Consider the following 6,728-nt stretch of genomic DNA (forward strand, 5'->3'; position numbering starts at 1 on the left):
CCGAGCTATCCTGCCATGAAGTAGTTCGGACTCCTTTATTGGTGTCCGGGGGGTTAGCTGCTGAATCGAGGTTCGGTAAGGAGGCACAATTCACTGCTTCAGTGGTCGTATGCTCTTCGGCGCCGAAGTGGGGTTCAGTCGTGCCCGTAATTGTGACTATGTCACGTGGGCCTGGTATGGTACCACGTTGAATCGAGCCAACATGGTTCCGCCCCGGCAGTACGTAATAGTTACTGTATAGGGGGATAGTGTTGAAGACTGACTCTCCGGTATGGTGATCATTCGGTGATCCGGAGACAACCTCTAGGGTGGTGTTTATAACACTCACCGTGTTGGTTTGCGTAGGAGTTTCTTTTGCTCTATATTGCATTGCTTTGAGACCCCTTTATTGTTTTCGGTGTATGTGGTTTGAAGATCCGGCATTCTCTATTTGTATGATTGGCTGCCGATCCTGGGGTACCATGAATTTGGCATGGGCGGTCGAGTATGCGGTCCAGGCCGGATGGGCCTGAATTGCTTTGTTGAAGCGGCTTTTTCCACTGACCGGACTGGGAGCCGCGGAATCCGGCATTGACTGCCGTTTCGTGGGCGTCATCATTATTCTTGCGACGCTTATGTTTGTTGCATCTATCTTTATGGATGCTATATCTGGCCTCTAATGTGCCAGGGGTGTTTGCTTTGTTGCTGTGAGCCAGCCAGCTATCTTCGCCCGCACAAAAGTGGGTAATGAGTGTCGTTAGGCCGCCATGGATTTTGGTTTCTCTTGGCCGAGGTGTCCGGCAAGCCACTCGTCCCGGATACTATGTTTGAAGGCTGTTATGGCTTCAGTGTTCGGACAGTCAGTGATTTGGTTCTTTTTAGTAGGAACCGAGTCCAGAATCTCCTGGCTGACTCTCCGGGCTGTTGGGTAATGTGACCTAAGTAATCAGCATCCGGTGGTCACCTATAGGTGCCTTGGAAGCTGTTGAGGAACGCGTCCTCCAGGTTTTCCCAACTGCCGATGGAATTCGCCAGCAGGCTATTCAGCCAGTGTCGGGCTGGTCCTTTGAGTTTAAAGGGAAGGCAGTTGATGATGTGTAGATCATCGCCGCGGGCCATGTGAATGTGGAGAAGGAAATCTTCGATCCATACCATGGGGTCTGTTGTACCATCGTATGATTCGATGTTTGCGGGTTTAAACCCTTCTAGGAATTCATGGTCCATTATCTCGTCAGTGAAGTAGAGGGGGTATGAGGCACCTCTGTGTCGGGGTATGTCGCTACGCAGTGCGACTATGTCTGGCCGGTTATGTTTGGACCGGCTAGACTTGTTGTTAGTGTATCCGGCATGACGGTCATTGTCGAGTGTTGGGGCGCGCCCCCGTGATCCGTAGATCGATCTTGGCTGTCCTGCTTTGTTTTCCAATAGATTTCACAGGTCATGCGTATTGCCCCAAGCCGTAGTGAACTGGCATGGGGGTGCGGGCTGGTATTCAGTCTGATACGCCGTTTTATCCCGGCCACGAGGTGGCCGGTCAGCCTCGTCTTGTGCTGGTAGTGAAGGCTTTACGGCCTCCTCCTTTAGTTGAGGTAGCAACTTATGCTTTGGATAACCTTTGGTGGGGCGCTCGAGTCCGTATTTCTGGGCCACCGGGACCTCGGTCCATCTGTCTGTGAGCAGATCTTGATCAGCTTGGAGCTGCGGTTGTTTCTTTTTCAGGCTTCTTGCATTGGCTATGAGCCGGCGCTTTAAGCGCTTCTGCTCTATGGGATCCTCAGGTACGCCGAATTCATCATCGTCGAGGCTCACCTCGTCATCAGAGGGAGACATATAGTTGTCGTCCTCCAAATATCCGTCTGTCGCCTGTTTGTCTGGGCTGACCTGCCCGTGTTCCTGTTCGGCCTGCTCGAAGGTAGGCTAATCAGGATTGTATTCCTCTTCGGCACCATCTGGATTGTTTTCTTCTCCTGTGCCGGCATTGCTGTGGCGGGTCTAGGAGCGGCGCCGATGACGCCTATGCTTTGATTTCTTCCCGAAGGGGTTATCTTATGTTGCCTCATCGCCATTGTTTTCTTTGGGGGTGTCCACCATATATATATCATACGAAGAGGTGGCTGTCCAGCGCCCTGTGGGCGGTGGTTCCTGTTCTTCTCCTGCATCGTCGTCTATACCGTCGATGTCTTTGGAGTCGAAGTCAAGCACGTCGGTCAAATCATCGACAGTGGCTATTAAGTGGGTGGTGGGTGAGTAACGAATTTCTTCGTCGCCTACTTCCCACTCAAGCCGGACATAGTTCAGCTAGGAATCTCCTGACAGAGAGAGAGACCTTAATGAATTTAGCACATCGCCAAAGGGGGAGTGCTGAAAGATATCCGCAGCGGTGAACTCCATTACTGGAGCCCAATCGAACTCAATGGGCCCGGGCGCGCGCGGTTCGGAACCCACATCCAGACACGGGTCTGGGGGTCCGGTGACGCAGATTCCCTTAACGGTGGAGTCTGTGTTCGGCTCTACCGCCGAAGAGTATGCAGCCTTCGTGGCAGGGTCCATCCACCCGTCCTCGGACGTCGCGATCTGCCTCGGATTTAGGTCCGGAGCAGCTGCAGGGGCGATATCCAGAATACTGTCTCACAGCATATTTAGGTCGTGCTCATCGTGACTGTTCGGCGCTCCTGATGTAAGCCCAAATCCGTCGAAGATCAAGTCTCCATGGACATCGGCCATGTAATTCAAGTTTCCGAACCAGACCTGATGGCAAGGGGCGTAGCTGTTGATCTGCTCCAGATGGCCAAGTGAGTTGGCCCGCAGTGCGTAGCCACCGAACACGAAGATCTATCCGGGAAGAAAAGTATCACCCTGGACTGTGTTGTTGAAGGTTGAGGAAGCCATCGAGCCTTACAGCGACGACACAGAGGAACTCTCAATGAAAGCACCAATGTCGGTGTCAAAACTGGCGAATCTCGGGTAGGGGTCCGAACTGTGCGTCTAAGGCTAATGGTCACAGGAGACTGGGGACACGATGTTTACCCAGGTTCGGGCCCTCTTGATGGAGGTAATACCCTGCTTCCTGCTTGATTGATCTTGATGATATGAGTATTATAAGAGTTGATCTACCACGAGATCGTAGAGGCTAAACCCTAGAAGCTAGCCTATGATTATGATTGTTCTTGTCCTACGGACTAAACCCTCCGGTTTATATAGACACCGAAGGGGGCTAGGGTTACATAGAGTCGGTTACAGAGAAGGAGATCTAACATCCGAATCGCCAAGCTTGCCTTCCACGCAAAGGAAAGTCACATCCGGACACAGGACGAAGTCTTCAATCGTGTATCTTCATAGTCCAACAGTTCGGCCAAAGTATATAGTCCAGTTGTTCGAATACCCCCTAATCCAGGAATCCCTCAACGATCTTATAGGAGTAAGATAAAACCTGAGAGTTGTGAAGGACCAATAGATGTTTGCTTGGCTTGCAGAATCAATGGATTTAACCAAACTTGGTTCATTGACAAGAGAAAGTGTGCAATGCTGGTGAGGATGACCGAGTGTTAGAATACAAGATTCTCTAAACCATATACAAGGTAATGATTTGGGTGCGGGATGGATTGATCACCATACCAACTTACTCTTACTATTCTTCTTGCTATATGGGATGGTAAATCTGAGTGACTTACCTATAGTAGAGCGACGACGATATTAAATCTTGTTTAAACCTTAGAATGGTAAGACAGATTTTCCCTTGTACAAGGTAGATGTTGCCAAACGTAGGTCATACGGTGAGAATGAAGCCCAGACCCATTTCCTGTAGGAGAAACCATAAATTGTTGACCACCATGAGATATCGATAGTTGTTTAGTATTGGCGCCAGACCCGTCAGCTAAGAAGACCCAGTCTTGGGATAACCGTACTAAGATGAAAAGATAGAAGAATTGAGGAAAGGTTATTCCACTACTGGAAGAGACCAGAGAAGGAATTATCCTGAAGATCTGAGAAGACCGTTGTCGGTGTCAAAACCGGAGGATCTCGGGTAGGGGGTCCCGAACTGTGCGTCTAAGGCTAATGGTAACACGAGATGGGGGGCACAATGTTTACCCAGGTTCGGGCCCTCTTGATGTAGGTAATACCCTACTTCTTGCTTGATTGATCTTGATGATATGAGTATTACAAGAGTTGATCTACCACGAGATTTTTGAGGCTAAACCCTAGAAGCTAGCCTATGATTATGATTGTTGTTGTCCTACGGACTAAACCCTCCGGTTTATATAGACATCGGATGGGGCTAGGGTTACACAGAGTCGGTTACAGAGAAGGAGATCTACATATCCGAATTGCCAAGCTTGCCTTCCATGCAAAGGAGAGTTCCCCCCCCCCCCCGAACACGGGATGAAGTCTTCAATCTTGTATCTTCATAGTCCAACAGTCCGGCCAAAGTATATATTCCGGCTGTCCGAGGACCCCCTAATCCAGGACTCCCTCAGTAGCCCCCTAACCAGGCTTCAATGACGATGAGTCCGGCGTGCAGATTGTCTTCGGCACTGCAAGGCGGGTTCTCCTCCAAATCTAGAGTACCTATTGTAACAAGTAGTGTCTGGCTTCCCATTAGTGTTGCACCCCTCGGCTTTTGTGTCTTAATAATGGCAATATCCACGTGTTGAGCGAATGTGAGAAGTCGGGGCATTTTTACATTTGCCACCCTGACCACGTAAGCAAATCATCTATTTAAAGAGATGGGGATCTTCAGATCCAAATCACACCATCCTCCCCCAGCGAGCATCCATCAAAGCACGCCTGGAAGAAACCATCCCATCATGGCCGGCTGTCGCAGCTCCTCCTCTCGCTCCCGTAGCACCAAGCCAGACGATTGGGAGAAGTGTTCCGTCCCCCATAGCCAATTGGTAGAGTTGCAGACCCAGGGGGTTTCTCCCGCCTGCATACATGGTCCCCGTCCGAGCCGGACTAGCCACTTATAATGGCAGGGAACAAGCGAGAGTTTTCCCAACCCGTCCAAGGGGGAGCGGGTATGCCTTGTCCCTTACTTGCTGAGGGGACTCGGATTTCCAATCCATCCGTTCCTACGCGGGCTCCTGGAGTTCTACGGCCTCCAGCTGCATAACTTCACCCCTGCCTCCACTCTACACATCGCAGGCTACGTCGCCTTCTGCGAGCTATTTCTAGGCTGCGAAGCTCATTTCGAGCTATGGAAGAGGCCATTCTACCTCGTACCCCGCACTCAGGAGGGTCGATATATCAAGTGGGCGGAGCCGAAATATGGCGCATCACCGGGACCGGATACCTGTCCGGTACTCCAAAGAAGACATCCGAAGACTGGCCTTCGGAGTGGTTTTATATGGAGGACGCCCCCCTTCCAGACCCTATTCGGATGGGCCTTCCTGATTTTGTAATGCCCCATTAAAGAAACGCCATAGCTGGCACCCTCGGAGCCCCCAGGAGGAAGACAACAGAGAGGTCCTTTACCTGATGGGTAGGATAAAAACGTTGGCCAAATCAGGACTGACAATAATCAAGGTTATGTCAATTTGTATAGTGCGGGGGGTGCAGCCACTTTAGTATCGGGGAAAACCCATGTGGCACTTCAATGGAGAAGACAATGCCACCCGCTGCGGTCGTAAACGTCCGGACTCCACCGCCGCTCTGGCGAAGATACTGTCCGATTTGTACAAAGGAGAAGAAGAGGAGTCCATCCGTATTAAGCCACGGGATGGATTCTCCATGTACAACCCTCCGAGCTAGGTGAGCCTCTATCTTTTACTCTAGTCTTTCCTGCATTCTTTATCGTAAATATTTATCTTTCTAATTCGTAGGAGGAACTGTGAAAAGCTGTGAGGGAGATCCATAGCCCGTCCCCACAGCCAGAGGACCCCGACCGGGCCCTCGACCCCGGACTGGAAGAAGATCCGGACGTGTTGGTGGAGCTCGTCGATAGGACGTTCTATCAGCTAAGCTGTGATGGTGCCTTGGTGGCCATTATAGTCGATTACCCTGGCCTACTCCCTGCATCGCATGTAAGTAAAACTGGAGTCCCAACTTCCGAGAAGGATTCCTTCTTTGCACCTTACCCACTGCACGCATATTGTGTCTTATAGGGAAGGCCGTCGGGGCACCATGCCGAACCCGCGGTGACTCATCAACAAGGGGCACCAAAGCCGGGTAGGCTCAAAAGGAAGGCTGTCAGGACAGAGACGCAGTCGAAGAGGTATGGTTAAAAACTTGCTTCGTGATTATCGTCTTTAAAATATAGTAATGTCTGTGGTTCCTGGTAGAAAAAATGCTCACCGGATAGTGTCCGGAGAGCCTGCCGGCCATGCCTCAACCAGCCGGACTTAGGGGCAGAGGCTAACGTGGGGACAACGCCAGATGGTCCTCCTACAGAGGATGCGGATAGACTGTCCTCTACGAATTCCAAAGTGGAGAGCGCCATGAATCACAGGCGTCGCCGGGCCGTACTCCGCGATCCTAGTTTCTCTGAAGAGGCGTTCAATGCCTTCAATTCAAGAGACGCGTACATCCGAGCTGCTCAAGATGGACTTGCCAGAGCCACGGACCAGTATGTGAAGGATATACGAGTAAGAAAATCCGATAATCATGTATATCAGTAGCCCCTGAGACTTGAAACAGTTGGCACAACTGATTTAAGGATCATTGTATGCATAGGTTCTTACAAAGAAGAATACCCAGCTTTCCAAAGAGTTGGAGGAGTGCAAAGCCCAGCTACGGGCCGCAGTTGCCGGAAT

Source organism: Triticum aestivum, chromosome 4B, assembly GCF_018294505.1.
Source record: "Triticum aestivum cultivar Chinese Spring chromosome 4B, IWGSC CS RefSeq v2.1, whole genome shotgun sequence".
Lineage (NCBI taxonomy): Eukaryota > Viridiplantae > Streptophyta > Magnoliopsida > Poales > Poaceae > Triticum > Triticum aestivum.